At 44.6% G+C, this 22,120-nt stretch overlaps 1 protein-coding gene and 1 long non-coding RNA gene across 3 annotated transcripts in view; one reads left to right on the plus strand and one right to left on the minus strand.

The window, feature by feature from the left end:
• The window catches only part of PTK6 (protein tyrosine kinase 6), a 736,207-nt gene that overhangs the window by 337,280 nt on the left and 376,807 nt on the right, over nt 1-22,120 (plus strand). The window lies entirely within an intron of this gene.
• Nucleotides 11,768-22,120, minus strand: part of LOC310680774 — a 45,676-nt gene continuing 35,323 nt past the window's right edge. The window contains exon 3 of the long non-coding RNA XR_014512932.1: nt 11,768-11,983. This is a non-coding gene — a long non-coding RNA (uncharacterized lncRNA). The remainder of the gene's footprint in view (nt 11,984-22,120) is intronic.

Consider the following 22,120-nt stretch of genomic DNA (forward strand, 5'->3'; position numbering starts at 1 on the left):
GGGATTTACATCTGAGAAGTTACGCAGGGTTGGACTAAAATCAATGAAGTATATTATTGATAAAGAGCAGCTCTGTTGTTCAAGGGCTAGTTTTATTATCCCAGCAATTGATCACCTGCACAATTATTATGAGCAAAACATCCTGGAAGGTTACACTCATACTTTGTAGCCACCAGTAGGGGTGATAGTTCGGGATTCTGCTTCATTTCACTTTGGAAAGGGAAACAACTGCAAGATTTCAGCTTCTTTTGGCGTTCCTTGCGCCAAATCCATACACCTTTAAAAAAATGAATTGATGGACATGAATAGAAGGATCTCTCACTTGCATAGAGATGGATAAATCTGTAGATTACGGATTCTATCAGCTCCTCATTTTTTCCAATCTTCAGTTCAGTTTGCCACATTTCTTCAGCCATTTGCATTTTAATAAGTCCTTATGGACATTCATCAGCATTTTAATCTGAGTTTCTTCCAATACACACATTTCTATATTCAATTTTGCCTTAATGTAGAGTGAGTTTTCTGGATCCCTGTGTATGCCTGACAGTCCTGATACAGGTCCAAACCCAAATCTGGGTCTAGTCCCAAATCGGAGACAGCCTCCATGCATTTTTTCCAAGTGAGCAAACAATGAATCGGAGCCCTGGGTTCTTTAAAGAGGGAGGACCCGATCTTCTGCCATGTTGCTGGTTCCAGAGATCCAGTCTCCGGCAACCAAGAACATCTGCAGGATACTTCACACATTAATTTTTCAACATCTTTTAAACTAATATGAACACCCACCACTCTCTGCTTGACTAAGTAATGCAGTTCTTTGGCATGCTCTCTCTGCAACTTTGTCAAATTCTTCCCCATTGTACTCACGAGTTGTTAGCGCGCTTCGAGTGAGGAGATGGATCACGTCGGGGTCACCAGATGTTGGGTTGAATAAACGACAGACGACGTGGTGGGATATCATATCCGGGAGGCATCTCGTAGCAGGAGGCTAGGAGTGTCCCTTTTATTGTATTATTGGGCTCAATTGCCCCATCCATGGTGACTGCTGATTGGATCCAGCCAACAGCGTGAATAACGTGGGTACAACGTTCAGGCATTGCACATGTTACATACATAGAACATACGCATCAGAGAGAGAGAGCACAGAACATCACAACCAGAGATAACTACCTAAGATAGATAGCGGTGTCTTACGCAGGGATTATATAGAGTGCACTTAACATTCTTCTAGTCTGTGGTAATAAACATGGGAAGTTTATAGTTAGATTAGGGGGTCATGACATCAGCTAAGCTTAGGGATCTTTCCGTGCCAGGGACGGGCACGGAAGGCACAGAGTGAGGCACTTTTCACTTACGCAGTGTCTCTGAGATATACCAGGGAACAGGGAGACACAGACCATATCAAGGGGGGGGAAAGCATCCCGTTTCAGGCATACACAGGGATCCAGAAAACTCACTCTACACCTTAATATACACATTTTTGCAAGCAATTTGCCCTAGCGTAATGTAATGTGGGTGGTGCTGTGGGTTAAACCACAGAGCTTAGGACTTGCCAATCAGAAGGTTGGCGGTTCGAATCCCCGCGACGGGGTGAGCTCCCACTTCTCAGTCCCAGCTCCTGCCAGCCTAGCAGTTCAAAAGCACGTCAAAGTGCAAGTAGATAAATAGGTACCACTCCAGTGGGAAGGTAAACACCGTTTCCGTGTGCTGCTCTGGTTCGCCAGAAGCGGCTTAGTCATGCTGGCCACATGACCCGGAAGCTGTATGCTGGCTCCCTCGGCCTATAGAGCAAGATGAGCGCCGCAACCTCAGAGTCGGTCAAGACTGGACCTAATGGTCAGGGGACCCTTTACCTTTAATGTACTCTTACACAATGGAACTTTATCCTGTCTCCTTCTCTGGCACCCTCCTAAATCTCTTATGGTTCCCCCCAACCCCCCTGAACAACTTTGGGGAGAGCACAGGTGCACATGGGTGTAGGGAAATGTTCTGTTGTGGAAGCATAAATACTTGTTCTAATGGGATGAGCACACTGGATACTGCCCTCTGAGAGGGGAAGCAAAATGAGAGGCAAGACTGACTGGTGGTGGTCATGGCAGAAAGGACCCATGGGGCAATTTTGCCCCTGATCTCTCCAACCCCCAATGCAATGCTTTGAGTTTTCTTGGGAGTTTGGCTCTGCCATAAAAAATTAAAAACTAATCTTAATTCAGGAGAAAAAAAGGGACTATATCTCTGGCCAACAGTGCGCTGTTTTTGAGATGCACTAGGAATAGCAAAAAGTTCGGAGTGTGCTTTCAAATCGACAGTGTAATCTTCTCCATGTTTTCTGTTTGTTACAGAGATCTCCGTTAAATGAGCAGAGAGCTGTGCGGCATCATAGACTGTCATTATTTCAGCCGCAGGGAACCCTGATATCACCTGGCAGCTGGTGAAAAATTATCATCTTTGACTGTCCTCCAGCACTGAGTTGCAGTACGACTTCTAGGCTTTGATGTGAAACAGCCTCACTTTGTCACACCCTAAATGACAGGAGACAGACTCTTTTTTTTCTTCTCATGCCTGTCCCTGATGTATCATGATGGTCTCCATGGATATCCCCAGGGAGACAGAAGGAGCGTGCATGACAAATCACGGAAAGTGTGTGCTTTGACAGCCACGCAGCAGAGCTTGGGAGAGTGTGAGAGAATTCTTACACAAATTGCCTACAGCCACAACCCTGCATGGTGGGGTTGACACATCTCCCTGTGACCTGCCAACTTCTCCTTCTGTACAGTTGCCAAAAGAAGGAGGAAGGAATCACACGGAGGAGAGAGATCCATTGGATCACTGAGATGAAAAGCGTCACCTGGAATGTCAAAAGGTACTGGGAACCATCAACAGTTTTCCATGCACCACCACCCTGTGGCACCCCAAGACACAGCAGAAGACTTCAAGCACACAAGCTTGAACTGATTCTCTATGTGAATCAGAAAACACAGTTGCAACTGACACATTCACAAAGGATGAATGATAGAACCATAGAACTGTAGAGTTGGATGCTCGCTGTGTGGGTGGCGGGCCACTGGGGACAATGTTGCTGCTGGTGGCTAGTGGCGCCCCCCATGCTCTTTGCGTGGGTGGCAGGTGACTAGGGACACTCACCGCTTGGGCGCCTAGTGATGCCCGCCCATGCTCTCTGTGCGGGCGGCGGATGGCTAGGGACACTTGCCCTGCGGGCTGGTTAGCCCCGCCCCATGGCCTGGCTAGCCCCGCACCAGCGCCACTCCGGGTGCCGGGGCAGGTAGCTCCGCCCCTGGGAGTGGGCACTGCCTATCATTTTCCTCCTCCTTACTCTCAGTGTTCCCTTTCTAGAACTCAGCAGGGAGGAGGATGGGGTCAAAACAAGACAGAGCTGGCACTGCCTGCTGTTGGCTCTGGCACCACCTGCTGTTGACCCCACCAGCTCCAATGGGCATCCAATACTGGGTCTCTCTTCAGTTATGGCATGTCCCATTCCAGTAAAAATGAGAGGACACTGCAGAGACACGCGACCTCATCAGCCAAGCTCCTTAATGTTCTTTTCTCCTGCTTTTTAAGATTCCCTATTAATCCTGCTCTTTGTTTGTGCTTTGCCATTTTGTGGCTTTTAGCTCATTGCAAGAGATTTTATTGACAAACCCACCAGTTATTTAGTGCAATCCTGTGCTGGCCTGCTCTACTCATAAGTAAGCCTTACGGAGCTCAATAGGACATTCGGCCAAGCATAGGTGGGTAGGATCGCAGCCTAAAATTTATTTGAGTGACAGTCCCAATATATATATAGAAGATCATTATTTTGAAATGAGAGCAGCCGTGCTCCTTTCCAATAAACTTGGAATTCTCATAAATAAATATTGCATATGTTATGATCTCATATGACGTTTTAATGATTTTATTGTACACTCCCATTATATATTTTTTAATGAGTTGCTGGTTGATAAATATACTTGTAAATAGAAAACTACAAAGGCTGAGCAATGAGATCTCTTTGGCATTCGATGCATTCCTAGCTGGTAAGGTGAAAAGCACCATTTTTCAATGGTCAGTTTGAAGACAGAGTGCCACAACTGAGGTTGCAGCACCACTGGTGGAAGGGGCACCTATGTGTACAACAGAACTCCCTCTCCTGCCTCTCTAACACCCCCCATGAACCTTCAAAATGAGCTCTGGAGGGTTGGTGGAAGCACAGGTTTGGGTACAACTCAAACAACCTAGGGCCTGTTAAAGGTGTTGGAATGGACTTTTACTATGATTATTTTATTATTTTGCTGTCTATTCTTATGCTCCGTATTACGTTATTATTATTATGCTCTGTAAATTACGTTCTTAATGTTGTGCACTGCCCTGGGATCTTTGGATAAAGGGCAGTATATAAATAAAAATAAAAATGATAATGAAAAACCGGAGGTCGATGGCTTTCTTGATAACAGTAACAACCACCACTGCAAAAAGTAAGATCGCACCACAACAGGCTGCATTGCATCAGCTGTCCGTCTGAGTAAAGAGGCTTGCATCAAAACAGCTCTGCTGGAACATCTGCAGTGGGAACTCTGAGGAGACCACTGGCTGACGTCACAGCTGCCTTTGTTTCTGGAAGTGCATTAAGTTAGTTACATGACCGCGAAGCTGCTATATTTATCTGCTAAGCTTTGGCTGCTCACGCAACTTAATCTGGTGCAAAAGTGAGCTGGTGCCAGCAGGCTGCTCGGGGTGAGGGCCAGGGCTTTGCACATCTTTCTCTCCTCTGTCCATGGTCTCTGTGTGGGGGGAGAAAAAGGACTCTCGCTCCGTGCTGATCAGCATAAGGCCCCAGTGGGGTGTAAGGCAAGGTGGGAAGAGGTTCAGGCAGGATTCAAGGCAAGGCAAGGCAGGGGGGGAGACAGGAATTCAAGGCAAAGGGAGGGATCATGCTGTATTCTGGGGAACACAGAGTTCTGGGGTTGCTGGTAAGAGCGTAAGACTAGCCTGCCACATCAGGCCAAAGGCCCATCAAGTCCAGCATCCTGTTCTCGCACTGGCTAACCAAATGCTGTGGGAAACCCGCAAGCAGGATTCGAACACAGAGGCGGATCTATTATGAAACTAATGAAGCTTAAGTTTCAGACCCCCTCATCCTGTAGGGGCCCCAGAAGTGGATTTAGTCATCATCATCATCATCATTTATTATTTATACCCTGCCCATCAGGATGGGCTTCCCCAGCCACTCTGGGCAGCTTCCAAAAAAATATTAAAATACTGTGATACATCAAACATTAAAAGCTTCCCTAAACAGGGCTGCCTTCAGATGCCTTCTAAAAGTCTGGTAATTGTTGTTCTCTTTGACATCTGGTGGGAGGGCATTCCACAGGGAGGGTGCCACCACCAAGAAGGCCCTCTGCTTAAGTTATATTTGGAATTCATTTTTGTAAATACCATACAGCGGTACCTCGGGTTACAGATGCTTCAGGTTACAGACGCTTCAGGTTACGGACTCCGCTAACCCAGAAATAGTACCTCAGGTTAAGAACTTTGCTTCAGGATGAGAACAGAAATCACGCAGTGGCAGTGGGAGGCCCCATTAGCTAAAGTGGTACCTCAGGTTAAGACCAGTTTCAGGTTAAGAACGGACCTCCAGAACGAATTAAGTTCTTAACCTGAGGTACCACTGTATTAGGTTAAAGTCTGGTTGACTTCAATAACAACCCCCCTTTTTTGTAATGTACACAATATCTTTTGTTGTTGTTGTTCTGTTTTGTTCTCTGCATGCGTACTATTTCTGGTTTCTTTGTGTGTGTGTGTGTGTCTTATTTTACTCTGCGCACCTGTAATTTTATACTTTTCATTTTTCATTAAAGAATATACCTTGGTTCTCGAACGCCTTGTGACTTGAACGTTTTGACTCCTGAACACCACAAACGCGGAAGTAAGTGTTCTGGTTTGTGAATGTTTTTGGAAGCTGAATGTCTGACGTGGTTGATGTGGATTCTGATTGAGTGCAGGAAACTGTGTTTTGTTTTTGTTTTTAAAAACCCTCAGCATCCTAGACATCTTTCAACCAAAGAATGCTATACTCAGACTCTGCCAAAGAGGCAAGCTTTCAGGCTGATCTGATCCACAAGGTTTTCCTTTTGTAAAATGCAAAATAGCAAAAGCTGCCAGGGTTTGTTTTTTAAAAAAATAAAGAATAACATTATCAGTAAAGTAGTTTTTAAAAAGCCATTTAAAACATAAAAAAAAAAAAAATTAAACCCACCATGAACTAAAACCCGAATTGTAGACAGTACTAAACTAGGTGGAGTGCTATTCTGACTCACTATAAATCAGTTTCCCAGGTTGCTAGAATGCTCATTCTTCCCAAAACTTTCCAATTGATTGATTTTTTTTTTCTGTTTCAAAAACAAACCACAAAGTCATCAAGCTGCTGCTCTGGTGAGATTATATTTCTGGAACCAAATGACAAACGTATTAACCGGTCCCCTGGCAGTCTTGATTTGCTGGATTGAGTTAAGGCTGTTTGTCGGTTTCTAAGAGACTGATACGTGTCTGGAAAAAGCAAGATTATAATTTGTGGAACCCTTGAAAGGTGGAGGAATGATTCCAAGAGGCAACCGTACCTTTGCTCCCCACTAGCTAACTCTGAACTCACACACTGATTAAAAAGCAGATCTGAAGTGGCGATGGAGTTTGTGCTTGAGTACCAATACCCTCCTGTGAGCCACTACTCTGAGGCTGATTGGCTGACTGGAGGGGATTAATTTGCTCTACACTGAGTTCCCCACAATTTGTCCTCTCCTCCACTGTTTGCACTGGAAGTGTTAGCATTCCTGATCTATGATTGCAGCCATGGGGTTTTTGTTTTTAGCATGACATGATATGTTTTGACTCCACAGAGTGGGAAGTGATGGAGACAGGATGTTTGTGTTACTGTGTTCCGTGAAGTGGGACTATTGTCCTTTGTTCTTTCTCTTTGCTGTCTGATGCTAGAGAGAGAAGGAGCCATGTTGCAGTGCTCTGTGTGTGTTTATATGTAAATAAAGTAGATTAGCCAAAATGCTGAGTTGCTGAGATCTGTCACACATGATGCACAAACTCTGCGGATCCCTAAGTGTGCCGATGTCGGTTGGCATCGGTCGCTGTGATGTTCAGGCAGAAGAAAGCTTCTGAAGCTCCCGAATGATCGACCAGGAGGGAGAGAACATGCCAGTCAGGCATGTGTCTCTGCCAGGGTCCTACTCGAGTGTAGGCTCAACTCCTGACAGGAAGATGGTCGAAGCCATTTTCAAGAGAGTATATTATTTTTAAAAATCCCTCTTTCTGCATTGGGTGGGTTGTACAGAGCCTTCCCCTTTTCATAGCAAAGTATTTAGCGTTCTCCATTTCACTTGCACATCCAGGCCCAGAACATTGTCACCGTTGACCAACAGACAAAGAAAAGACGTCGGAAATGAATGATGGATTGGCTGAGACAGAAAAAGGCAGAGGTTTTTTCCTGACTAATTCAGGTGGAATCAGAATGAAGTAATAGTGCCACTGTATTCTGCTCTGGTCAGACCTCACCTGGAGTACTGTGTCCAGTTCTGGGCATCACAGTTCAAGAAGGACACTGACAAACTGGAACGTGTCCAGAGGAGGGCAACCAAAATGGTCAAAGGCCTGGAAACGATGCCTTATGAGGAACGGCTAAGGGAGCTGGGCATGTTTAGCCTGGAGAAGAGGAGGTTAAGGGGTGATATGATAGCCATGTTCAAATATATAAAAGGATGGCACATAGAGGAGGGAGAAAGATTGTCAGGAGTGCTCTGATGGTGTTTCCTGCTTGGCAGGGGGTTGGATTCGATGGCGCTTGTGGTCTCTTCCAACACTATGATTCTATTCTGTGACTGGTGCTGTGTGTGCATCTGTTATCGCAATACTGCTTGTGTGTAGCCAGATGGGTGGGATATTATTATTATTATTATTATTATTATTATTATTAGATTTATCTTTAAAGCATCAAAAAACCACTTTAGACAAATTTGTTCTGGAAGGATGCAGTTAATCACCAAAGCCCCTTAATCGGGACACTGGCTAACAAAACTGATATGCTTCATTCTTATAACAAAATGTTGGCATGTGTGTGTGTGTGTGTTTCTGCAGCTATAATTTCCAGTCATGCCTTTGTCACTGTTGGAAAACAACTTTTTGCCATTGAAGGTGAGAGGCATAGTGAAGAAAAGTCCTTGAAAAGATTACATTCCTCTGCATCATTTCATTTTGCTTCTCAAAGGAATCGTGTTGTTTCCTCCCTACTATGAATAACATTTCCCCGTTGCCTGAGTCATCCTGAAATTCACACATTCTGGGGGGTGATTCATAGTGTGTTCAGTCGCAGCAAGGCAAAGAGGAATCGGAGCCTCACTGGGTGCAAAATCTGGAACCAGTTCAAGACAGCCAGTGCAGTAAGGAGCAGGGGTGCCGACTAGCCCCCTCCCCACATTGAGGGGTCCCAGTGTCACATGACCCATTCTGCCCCCACTGGAGGGGCCAGCTCTTGCCCATTGGTGGCAGGGAACCCCTTGCCTCCACCTGGTGGACCAGTGCTCGCCTGGGGGGTGGGGGACGGTGGACCCCTCAATATTGGGAGTCTCAGCCCCCTGCCCAGAAATATTCAGAGGGGGCTGAAACCCATTCTGCCCCCGATACTTGGCACCCCTGGTGAGGCGTTTAGAATGTTGGCTTAGGGCCTGGCAGACGGGGATTCGAATCCCCAATTGGCCATGAAGCTCCCTGGTAGAACCAGGAACACTCCCAAACTGTGGGAATGTTCAGGGATGCAGGAGAGGATATATTGTCTGATTATAGCCTTTCCAACTTGTGTTAACAAGTTCACAATTTAGCAGAGTAACATTCCCCTTTTTAAACTCGGCGGATGCATTTGCTCAGGCTCGCTAAAGCCTCTATAATAACTGTTCTGGTATTTCCCCCTTATTCCCTCATAAAAGATAAGACACGACACAGTCTTCTATAAAAGTATAAAAAGAGTTTATTCACATTCTGTTCCCAATCGGATCTCAGAAGGCAGACGTAGCTTAGAAAAGTAACAAACACCTAAAAACTGTCTTATAAGGAGACAGTCCCTTTGTCCTCTCTTGGCCAAGAGAGCATCTTTGGCTAAGCAGATGTTGCTTCTTCGATGCATGTTGTCGAAGAGAGAGAGATGGCTGCCCTGCCCTGTGCTTTTTTCCTTACCTGCACAGGTGAGGCCACGCCCACCTCTAGTCATATGCAGAGGAAGTCTGTCCCAGCCCAGAAGGAAACAGGAAGTTTACCTGCTGACTGGACAAACATCCCTCCCCATGTGTAAACATGTTCACTCTAGGAATGTTGTACTTGACTGCTCCTGTGTTTCACATCCCACACAAACTATGCACCAACTCCTTTAAAAAGAGATCAGCCCATGAACCACTTACTCACAGAACCTCTGTCTTGGCAGGAATAATAGGGATATGATCCTGCTGCATTTAGTTTTCTCAAACTTTGCAAAGGCTTGGATAAAACCTGAGCTCCCCCTGCCCCCATCCCCGGAATATTCTCAGATAGCCTGGAAAAATTGAGTGCTCTCTGAGGTAAACTCATTTAGTTTCCCCACAAAATATCTGGCGCCGCTTGAATTCTAACACTTGACATAGCTTCCTGAACGGACTGGCAGGTCTGTCAAATTCAGTTTCTCACCCCCCCCCCCCGTCTTCAGTTCATTTCATGTCTATTTGCTTTTTCTTTTTGTAGAGTTGCCATATGTCCTCCTTTTCCAGGACACTCCCTCTTTTTCATGGGTATGTAAGATGAGTCGTCATAGCGATCCAGAGTTAAAAGTAGAAGTCTTTTTTGATCTTCAAAATAAGGCAACCAGCATTTTGAAAAGCACATTTATTTTTTTTAAATGCACATTTTGTGCATTTTTGTGCATAGTTGTGGCTATGCACAGTTTTTGAAAGCAATGTTCCCTAACATTTCATTTTTGTATGTTATTTTCATGAAACATGCAGTGATATGCCCACTTTCCATAATTTTTGGAACCCTTAAAAAAACTGCATTGCAAAATTCAAATAAGTGTACATTTTAAAGCTGCTTCTTCTTCTTTTGCCTTTCATCTAAACATCTCAGGGCTGTTTGCAAGATAAAAATACAAAGCAAAAGCACAAATAAATAGTTAGAACAAAAACAAAACAATAACCACCCTTCCACAAACAATATAATGTTTCAGAAGTTTGAATTAGGTAGATAAAGATACAAACTGGACTGAATTTCTATCCCACACGAAACCGCACACTGGGTCCAGCTGGCCAGGTGGGTATTTGTCGATTCCTGTTTAAGGGAAGCTGACTTTTTGCAAAGTGTGAGTTTCCAGGACAGACATGCCCAAATCTCCTGTTCTTTTATTCTGTTGTCATTCTCTGTGTTTGTTCCACCATCGTGCTGATTTAACGTGGTGAATTTCTAATGTTGCTTGCAGATCTGGTGCACACAGAGTTTCTGGCGGTTTCCCGTGACAGCATGTGTTCACTGATGGTAACACAGCACAAAAAAAGGAACATTAATAAGGATTCATGTACACAATCATATTCTGTTTTGTGCTGTGTTTCAGCAAAAGGCATGCAAAAACAAAACACGAAGCAAGTGGAATTGGAAGCTGTGAGAAGCAACTAAATATGCACAATGGTCCACATAAAATTTCTGATTTTTATTTATTATTTATTTGCAAGTAAGAGTAGCTGAGTGGTGATGCTCTGCAAATAAAGCACAGCACAACCCTACAAGTGCCCTGTTCCAAAATTCCATTGAGTTCTGTGGGGCATAGGATTGAGGGCAGAGAGCCTCAAAATCAGGGAAGAAGTTGTTCAGGGGACAATTTCATAAACATTCTACCTCTCTTTTAAATCAGAACCTGTGAAGGCAGTGAAGGGCCTGTGTGAGTGCCTGGAGGCGGTTGGAGGATGGATGGTGGCTAACAGACTGAGGTTGAATCCTGACAAGACAGAAGTACTGTATTGGGGGGACAGGGGGTGGGCGGGTGTGGGGGACTCCCTGGTCCTGAATGGGGTAACTGTGCCCCTGAAGGACTAGGTGTGCAGCCTGGGGGTCATTTTGGACTCACAGCTGTCCATGGAGGCGCAGGTTAATTCTGTGTCCAGGGCGGCTGTTTATCAGCTGCATCTGGTACGCAGGCTGAGATCCTACCTGCCAACGGACTGTCTCGGCAGAGTGGTGCATGCTCTAGTTATCTCCCGCTTAGACTACTGCAACGTGCTCTACGTGGGGCTACCTTTGAAGGTGACCTGGAAACTGCAATTAATCCAGAATGCGGCAGCTAGACTGGTGACTGAGAGTGGCCTAGTGTTTGGGTCCTAGTGCTCCCATTGTGGGGAGCAAATGGATACACGTAGCAGAGGTGGATTTAGGGCATATTTAGGCCAGTTCCCCTGCACTGGGTGCTGAGCCAAGAGAGCATTGTTGCAGCTATGACGTAGTGCACACACAGAATGGAAGGTGAGAGTCATGGGGCAAATTGTGACATTGCACAGGGCATGGTTGAAATTTGAAGGACCAACGTGTACCACTGTGCACACACAGGCATGAATTCAGGAAAGGAAGAGCGGGGGAGGGGGGTGTAAATCATTTTAGGCCCTGAAAGGCTTAACATTTGCCACATTTCTATATATGCAAGATAAATTTAGAGCGACTCAGTAACCAACTAGTGGTGATAAATTAGCATAGCATAAATTACCCGGCAGTCTCCACTGTTTCTTTAAATTCTTGGCTGCGGTGATTTAATCTTGGCAGAGCGTGACTTCCTGGTTTGACGTCATTTGCTATGAACAATGCAGAAATTATAGCAGGCAGCTGTGTTGAACTCCACATCCCTGCCTCAGCCATTCTCTTCTAATGAATATGCAAATATGAGGACAGCCATCTTGGATTGGATTCTTGGCTCTGCGTTGGTCGTCTCCTGCTGGGCATGTTAAAAAACAAGACTATTTTCTACAAAGACTGTTTTCTACATAAGCATCGCCATCTTCGTGCTTGCTGTGCATTGTTGTAGAAGAATCCAAGATGGCAGCCCTAATGCCATCATAGAAACTTAGCAATGTCTAGGCAACATGATGACCATGTACACACACAATAGACAATCTTTATAGAATTCCTTCAAACCATAACAAGCACAAAATGAAATCTTTAGTCTCAAAGTCTCTGAAAATCTTTAAATGAAGTGAGGTACCAGACTTTGTACGATGAAAGCCAAGCTGTATTTTGTCTGTAACTTTGTACTGCTCTTTTAATCCCAATCTCCTTGTATTTGTATTGTTACTTTGCACCGTACCTTTAAACTCAACCTCCTTGTTATTAGCACCACCTGGAGTTGGCTTTATATGTTTTTCAAAAAATATTGTTAGTAGCAGTGACTACATTATTACATAAGCACTGTTCCACAGCATTTGATATTTTCATTTACATACATTCATTCAAAATAAGATGGGGTATGTACTCTTGTACATTACTGTTTGTATTATAGTTTATAATTTTTGTAAAGTGATATGTCACGCAGGTCATCATCTGTAAAATTTTATTTTCGGTTTATGAAGCAATTCTATATCCTCCCACCACGCTGACAAAGAATTCTACGAAACAGTAGTCTATATCCGGAATCACTGTTCAGTGTTGGACATCATACACAAAGCTTCACAGCCTGTCTTTCATCGTACAAAGTCTGGTACCTCGCTTCATTTAAAGATTTTCAGAGATGTTGAGACTAAAGATTTCATTTTGTACTTGTTATGGTTTGAAGGAATTCTATAAAGATTGTCTATTGCGTATGTACATGGTCATCGTGTTGCCTAGACATTGCTGACGTTCTCTTTGCAACACAGGGGTTTGTTTGGTTAATCATAGGAACTTAGGCAGCTGAGTCAATATGGTCTACACAGACTCATACGGCCCAAGTGCCCCATTTTTATCAGGACATCACAAATGTAAAGAAGGCCCCCTGGCTTCTGATTGAATCCCAGAATGTCCCGGGATCCATGCATCCTCTCTTGGGCAGCTGCTACTGAGACTTTCCCTCTTCCCAGTGTCTTGATAATTTTAGCAGGGGCTGTTGGCAGAAGCCTCACTCTCCTCTAATCAGCGTGGACATCGGGAGCAGAAAAAAACACTGACTTGATGGGCTGGTAGCAGAGCAATGGTGGTGAAGCACAGAGATGAGGAAACTAGGAGCCAGGTCCGCTCTGCATTGGCCAAGGAGCACCAAGAAGGCCTGCTCACATGGTGTGCGCCAAGGGAGAAGGTCTGACTGCACTGGTCAAGCTGCGCCAGAGGGGGAGGATGTGCTGGCAGATAAAGAGCAAGGGTGTCCCATCACCTCCTGGCAAATAGAAGGGGAAGAAATGGAGGCAGTGAGAGATTTTACTTTCTTGGGCTCCATGATCACTGCAGATGGTGACAGCAGTCACGAAATTAAAAGACGCCTGCTTCTTGGGAGAAAAGCGATGACAAACCTAGACAGCATCTTAAAAAGCAGAGACATCACCTTGCCAACAAAGGTCCGTATAGAAAAAGCTATGGTTTTCCCAGTAGTGATGTATGGAAGTGAGAGCTAGACCATAAAGAAGGCTGATCGCTGAAGAATTGATGCTTTTGAATTATGGTGCTGGAGGAGACTCTTGAGAGTCCCATGGACTGCAAGAAGATCAAACCTAGCCATTCTGAAGGAAATCAGCCCTGAGTGCTCACTGGAAGGACAGATCCTGAAGCTGAGGCTCCAAGACTTTGGCCACCTCATGAGAAGAGAAGACTCCCTGGAAAAGACCCTGATGCAGGGAAGGGTGGAGGGCACAAGAAGAAGGGGACGACAGAGGACGAGATGGTTGGATGGTGTTCGCGAAGCTACCAGCATGAGTTTGACCAAACTGCGGGAGGCAGTGGAAGACAGGAGTGCCTGGTGTGCTCTGGTCCATGGGGTCGGACACGACTAAACGAATAAACAACAACAACAAAGATGGCAGTGGTGGTGGGAGGCAGTGGTGGGTGCGCATGGTGGTGGGCAATGCCCTGAATTGTGATTATAATAATTTGGAGGGTATGCTAACTGGCAGTTGCTCTCCAGTGATTCACGCAAGGGACCTGGAGATGCTGGAAACTGAGTGTTGGGCCTTGTGTATGCAAAGCAGGTGCTCTGCATCCCTTCCATTTTGTTCACTCCATCTCTCAACCGCCACTTTGTTTTTCGTTCTGGCAATTCAGGCATCTTGCAAGACATGGACCACTGTGTGATTTAATAGCCTCCCGCAATCCAGTCAGACCACACCGGGGTGCAAAGATATCAGACTGGGTTTCTTGCCTAGACAAGAACTCAATTTATGTTCCAAGAGAATAACAGAGAGATAGAACAAGTTGATGCTTAACAGACCACAAAGTGCAAAGGCAAAGCTTTGCTCCACAACCTGATTTAGCGCTATGATGCAGCCTGAGATTACATGAAGCAATAGGGGAATGATCTTCTGATCATGTATATAGTGCTTCTCGCTCCCCACTGAGAAACCACGGCTATTCTGTGATACAGACTGTATAAATGAGCCAGCTTCTGTCACAGATAAGAGGGTGTACTCTGGGGAGAGACCTGATGCCTAACTTAGCATTGTTAGAATGGTGGTGTTAAATCACTGTCAAATGCTGCTGTTGTCACAGGTCACTAAGTTTAACTTCAGCTGTACGTAGAATTGCGGCTGTGCATGAAACGTATGTTTCCCTCCCGATTTGATTGCCATTTGATCCCAAGGTTTACAAACCTCCACCTCGCAAATATATATGCCCCCCCGCCAGCTGAGGATACTTTGAGCCTCTAAGGAACTTGATTCTATCCAGTTTATGAAAGCTTATGTCACTATCAATCTGTTATGATAGCCATTGCTGCTTTCACAGAAACATATGAAGACCCCTCTGGAAATTGCTATCAGATATCAACTGTCTAATATCCGACACTGGATCCAAATATCACTAAGAGCCAAAGAGTAGTATCAAACATTTTGTGAATAATCAACGGTAATGGTGCTGAATTTTGCATTTCCCAGATAAGAGATGTGAATCTCAGTGGCTTGCAATGTTGACTTCAAAGGAAAATCTGAGCTACAGTAGAACTTTTCCATCTCAACCTGCCCGCAACTTTGACCGAGGAATGAAACGAAATATTTGACATCAGAATCTATTGAGCAGGGGCAGCCAACATGTTGGCCTTGAGAGGTTTTATATGATGGTGGTTGTTTATTAAATAATTTGCCACTTAATTCCAAATTAAGTTTTGAAGCAGTTTTTAAAAAGAATAAAACAAAGATTAAAATACAAATACCCATTAATTAAAACATGCAGTAAAGCAATCCTATTAGAATAACACCAATTAAGGCAGCAGATTGAGAAGAGAGATCAAGGGAATGAGGGTGTAAACTGATGAGCTCTCAAAAGCTGGCAGAATGCTTTGATCTGAACAGCAATGTTTCTAAGGTGGGGTTCATGCATTTGGATCATAGGAACCTTCAAGGTGATCAGCTAGCGTAAGTGTTTGAAATATTTGAGATCTGCATGCTTACACAGTCAACTATTCTTCTCATAAGATAGTACAGGCATAGGCAAACTCCAGCTCTCCAGATGTTTGGGACTACAATTCCCATCATCCCTAGCTAACTGGACCAGTGGTAAGAGATGATGGGAATTGTAGTCCCAAAACATCTGGAGGGCTGGAGTGTGCCTATGCCTGAGATAGTACATCTAACATTCTAACCCTTGATTTTATGTTGGAGTGTGCGGCCATTCAGAAACACACAAAGAAATAAGTCCTCCATCCAGCAGAGGGCGCTGTGAAAAATGGAGCTGCAAGTCTTGTCATCCTTAGCCTTTGCTGACTGGGGGTGATGGGAATTGGAGTCAAGCAGTACCTAGAGGGCACTATGTTAACTACACCACCATAGAGGAGAACTGGGGAGAGCAATTTCATTCCATTTCTAGTAGTTTCTGAAGCTACTCTAGGTGCAGAATACAACATGGAAAATTGTGCATACCGATCTACTTACCACTAGGATTTTGAGTCATAGCAAAGTTGCTTCTCTCCCACCCCCACCCCCATATTTTTTCCAGTTTCAAGGGATAAGGGATAACGTAGCCGGGAAAAGAGGAGACTGAGAGGAAATATGATAGCCATCTTCAAAGATCTCAAAGGCTGTCACATGGAAGATGGAGCAAGCTTGTTTTCTCCTTCTCTGGAGGGTAGGACTCGAACCAGTGGCTTCAAGTTACAAGAGAGGAGATTCTGACTAAACATCAGGTAGTGCTGTTCGGCAGAGGAACGGACTTCCTTGGGAGGTTATGGACTCTCCTTCCTTGGAGGTTGGATAGCTGTCTGTCATGGATGCTTTAGTTGAGATGTTGGGAAACTGTGTACGTGCAGCTACTCACACAGAGTCAATTAAGGTTTGGCAGACAGCCAGAGGGCAATCTGAAGGAGTATGTCCGCCTGGAGATAACAGAGACATGGAGACCGCTCCCTGATTGGTCAAGCTCTCTCAAAGGAGTGATAATTAATGGTTGGAATGCGTTAGTTCAGAGTTCATGGTTCAGAGTTCTGTGTCAGGGTAGGAGCTGTGAGTCGTGTATGAGAGAGCTAGCTAAAGATGCATGTTCTGTTCTGTTCCTGTAAATAGTCCACTGTATATAATAAACACCTAACTACAAGTTCCTGTGTAGGGACGTGGGTGGCGCTGTGGGTTAAAGCCTCAGCGCCTAGGGCTTGCTGATCGCAAGGCCGGCGGTTCGAATCCCCGTGGTGGGGTGCGCTCCCACTGTTCGGTCCCAGCGCCTGCCAACCTAGCAGTTCAAAAGCACTCCCGGGTGCAAGTAGATAAATAGGGACCGCTTACTAGCGGGAAGGTAAACGGCGTTTCCGTGTGCGGCTCTGGCTCGCCAGAGCAGCGATGTCACGCTGGCCACGTGACCCGGAAGTGTCTCCGGACAGCGCTGGCCCCCGGCCTCTTGAGTGAGATGGGCGCACAACCCTAGAGTCTGTCAAGACTGGCCCGTACGGGCAGGGGTACCTTTACCTTACCTTACAAGTTCCTGGTTCCTGCTTTGTCTCTCCTGTCTGCAGCCAAGTCGCCAATTGCTTCCGTGGATTCTGCGTTTACTCTGCTAGGTCTGGCTAAGGTCCTGCAACTAGTCAGAAAGTTGCGAAACACCAATAGGTTTTGCCAACTCTGGACCCAACTCTGAGTCTATCATTCTGTAATTCTATCCTCTCTTGATTTAAGTGCAATAAGCCCTTTTTGCTGAAAACTCTTCCAGCTGTTGCAACTTTGATCACTCCCATCAGCCTGACACCACGGTATATGCCGTCCTGTCAAATACTGGTAGATGAACCTCAACCTGGTGCAACAACCCTCGGAGGGTAAACAGCCTTATTTACTAATGATCCCCTTGCCATTTACATGCCTGTAGGTCTGTTTACTATTTTAGCTGCAGCTGTCAGTCTCAAAACAAAGAAACAAACCCAATAGAGCTTTCAATTTTTAAGAGGCGCATATTACAAATTCAAAATGATACTCACGGATTAATGGAGCCTAGAACCGAGTTCAGCATTCCGGGTGGACTCGGGACACAGCTCATAGTTAAACTATACAATCGTCTCTCACAAGAAGCAGCGATAGTCACCAACTTGTTTGGTCTTAAAAGAGAAATTCGTGGAGGGTAAGGCTATTGATGGCTGCTAGTCATGATGACAAGTTCTACTTCCACTGTAAGAGTCAACCCTCTCTCCACTGCAAACTAGCCAGATTGTTCTGTCCTAACTTCTCTTACATCACTAATGTAATGTTCTCTTACATTACATTACATTCTCTTACATCACTAATGTTAGTGATGTATGGAAGTGAGAGCTGGACCATGAAGAAGGCGGATCGCCGAAGAATTGACGCTTTTGAATTATGGTGCTGGAGGAGACTCTTGAGAGTCCAATGGACTGCAAGAAGATCAAACGCATCCATTCTTAAGGAAATCAGCCCTGAGTGCTCACTGGAAGGACAGATCGTGAAGCTGAGGCTCCAATACTTTGGCCACCTCATGAGAAGAGAAGACTCACTGGAAAAGACCCTGATGTTGGGAAAGATGGAGGGCACAAGGAGAAGGGGACGACAGAGGACAAGATGGTTAGACAGTGTTCTCGAAGCTACAAACATCAATCTGACCAAATTGCGGGTGGCAGTGGAAGACAGGAGTGCCTGGCGTGCTCTGGTCCATGGGGTCACGAAGAGTCGGACACGACTGAACGACTAAACAACAACAACAACAAACTTCTCTTACTGATGTCCTCATGCTTAATAATTGGTGAAGGTTTCTTTCTTCTTTTAAACCTAGACAAGCATACGAAGAAGAAAGGCACATCCCCGTTTGTGGCACAGTCCAAGGAGGAAATAAATAATAATAATAAAAATAATTCTATTATTTATACCCCACCCATCTGGCTAGGTTTTCCTGGCTGCTTTGGGTGGCTTCCAGCACAAATAAAAACATCATAAACCATCAAACATTAAAAACCTCCCGCTACAGGGCTGCCTTCAGATGTCTTCAGATGTCTAAAAGTCAAATAGTTGTTTATCTCTTGGACATCTGATGGGAGGACATTCCACAGGGAGGGCACCACTGCCTAGAAGGCCTTTGGAGCTGGACCTCAGTAGGGGACGATGGGGTTGGAGACACTCCTTCAGGATACAGCTGAAAGTGCACATCAGGTTTCTTCACCAAAGACCTTGGAACGGCCAATGCAATTCTATCAGCAGATAGTGCTTTAGTGACTTCAGAATGCCAAAGAAGATGTCATCAGGGTTGGCTTGAGCTGTTGCAGAAATGTATTTGCAGTATATTTTATTCATATGCTGCCACATTGTAGACATCGGCAGAAATGATGCCATAACATCTGCCAGAGGGTTCAGCTTAGGTAGAGTTCCTTTAATAAAAACACCTCCGGGTTCCCAGCCCTGGGAGGCATCTAGAATCCTGAGGTCATTGTGGTAGTCAAGCCTCACAAGCAACCAGGGATGGTGGGCGTTGGAGTACATCAGCAACGCATGGCATTGCCTGTCCCTGGTCTAGTTCCTTGGTCTTCAGTAGGTGGCTTGCAGCTCCCTACTGGGTCACAGTCTGATCCAAGGTTCCATGCCATGGTTAGCATCCAAAGAAACTCTTCCGCTAGTGGGAAACTCCCACTGTTCAGCTGAAAGTCCTTTGGGCCATTTGGGCAAGTTCTTGCTGGAAATTGGCACCAAAGCTGACACTCCTTCTCCATCACTCGCAGAGGTAGCAAGGCAGATTTGGTGCCCATGGGTGGACCAGCCCAGCATGAAAGGCAATTCACTAACACCTTTTTGGCACGTTGCCTCATTTCCCGGGCATTTTATGGACTATAATAACGTTTGTTATTTGTCACCGACAATTTGTTGCCATCAAAGCTCTCGCTGCTGCTTTATTGTTTATGGATTTTTTTTTAAAAAAGGGGATCTGTTATATATTTTATGATAATATATTTTCTTATTTATGCTTATGCTCATGAAATAATTGTAAGCTGCTTGGAGACTACTTGCAACTAATAAGTTCAATTAATATTAATGTTGAGAACGATAAATACATTTGAGTGCATAGGAAGCCAGCTAGTCCATTTGGAAAGGAAAAAGCTGTATCTTGAGAAGAGATGGAACTGGAGAGGGGTCAAGAGGAGAAAGAGGTGGTGCTTAACCCTTTCCCCAACGAACTGCTATTTCTCCATGTCAAACTGTCTTCCAAGTGGCTTTGACTCTTGTGCAGGGCCGGGTTTAGGTTTGATGAGGCCCTCAGCTACTGAAGGTAATGGGGCCCTTTATATGTCCAGCTGTCCTTTGTCAACAACAAATTGTCGCTGTTTTTTGTGTTGAATATATGCTATATGGTAATTTATGGACCTAATAGGTATCTAAAGCCATTTGCACACAACAAACTATATATTTTATCAAAGTAATTGTTGAACTGAAATACATTTAAGAAGAATTACCATATTTTTCGCTCTATAAGACGCACCAGACCACAAGACGCACCTAGTTTTTGGAGGAGGAAAACAAGAAAAAAAATATTATGAATCTCAGAAGCCAGAACAGCAAGAGGGATCGCTGCGCAGTGAAATCAGCAATCCCTCTTGCTGTTCTGGCTTCCAGGATAGCTGTGCAGCCTGCATTCACTCCATAAGACGCACACACATTTTCCCTTACTTTTTAGGAGGGAAAAAGTGAGTCTTATAGAGCAAAAAATACGGTATATTAATAGTGAAATAATTACCAGTGATATTTTAGGGAACAGGCTAACAGGCGGGGCCCATTACTTATATCATAGGAGCCTACACAACACAAAACACTGTTGCTGTATGTAGGTTTATTTTATATGTTTATCTTCTATTTTGGAAATGTACATCCAGTTGTTTTTTCCTTTAATTTTTTTGGGGCCCCCCAAGAGAGTGGGGCCCTAAGCTACAGCTTGTTTAGCTTATACGTAAATCCAGCACTGCTCTTGTGTGGTTTTAACTGAGGAGAAACAGGCATCTAAAATCCTGACTGAGAAAATGGCATGTTTTTTGGAGAGGACAGTTTGAAGTAATGAAATGACCGGTGGGGAAAGGGTTAAGTGCCCCTCCCCTCCTGCTTCTCTACTCTCACATGTTCCCCTGGCCATGATGGCACTCTGACATGCTGCAACATGGGCTCTGGCCAATCCTTGTGCAAGAAAAGACCCTTTGCGGTGGACATCTCCATTCAAAGCACATTCATTCGTATGCAACTGCTGTTGGTTTCCAAAAAAGGGGCTCTTGGCAGGGTTGTAAATGAGGTAAATTTGCAAAATCCTGCTCCATGCATGAAACCATTGTGGTCCAGGGCATCATATATATTTAAATACACCCTTATGTAATCTATTTTTTTGGGGGGGGCAGTCCCAGATTTACGTATAAGGTAAACAAGCTGTAGCTTAGGGCCCCACTCTCTTGGGGGCCTCCCAAAAATTTAAAGGAAAACAAAACTGGATGCACATTTCCAAAATATAAGATAAAAAACAAATAAAATAAAACCTACATACAGCAACAGCATTTTGTGTTGTGTAGGCTCCTATTTGTTATATGCAATTGGCTTTAGATACCTATTAGGTCCGTAAATTACCATATAGCATATATTCAACACAAAAACCAGCGACAATTTGTTGTTGACAATGGACAGCTGGAAACATAAAGGGCCCCATTACCTTCAGTAGCTGAGGGCCTCATCGAACCTAAATCCGGGGCTGGGGGGTACACTGTTGAAAATATTTCACCAATTGCTTAAAGCCTAGTAGACAATGTGTCAGAATTCCACCCCCCCTTTTTTGGTAAGGATTGAAAAGCAAGTGCAAAGGCTGGTCTCAATAGGTTTGCATATGTTTGAAATACAGCCAGCCTTCAAAATTTACACATCTCTGAATTTCACAATAAAATTATTCAGCCAAAAAGTGTGCATGAAAATGAAATTTGGGGGGAAGGTGTTAACAGCAATGTGCGACCTATGTTATATTGGGGGGATTGCTTGTAGAAATGTATATATTTAAAGAAATAGGCACAAAACTGCTTGGTGACAATTTTGATTGGGGAATTAGCAAACTGATGAAGAAATGGGGCAATAGTAATTGTGGAAAAATTAGAAACTAGGAGAAACCAAAATGGACATGCTCATCTAGCGCCAATCATCCAAGCATCAGTTTGACTTTTAACAAAAGAAGCTGTCCAGTTTGCTTCCGTCTACAGGAAAGCCGAAGGAACTCACCCCCCCTTTCCGTTCTCCCTCCCCTCCCTTAAAGATGTGATCCATTAAACCTCCAATAATAAGAAAAGAAGGAGTTAAGGAGGTCAGGGTTTGCCAAGGCCCTGATGAAACAAAGACTTTTCATCCATGAGCCGGGAATTGGATTAAGATGTCGGGCAGCAAATTCCATCCACTCATTCGGCTAAAATGCCATTTTCGGAGCAAGTGGTTTGTGACAGCTGCAGAAGTGCATCACATCAACG

Source organism: Podarcis tiliguerta (genome assembly GCF_965153285.1).
Source record: "Podarcis tiliguerta genome assembly, chromosome: 6".
Lineage (NCBI taxonomy): Eukaryota > Metazoa > Chordata > Lepidosauria > Squamata > Lacertidae > Podarcis > Podarcis tiliguerta.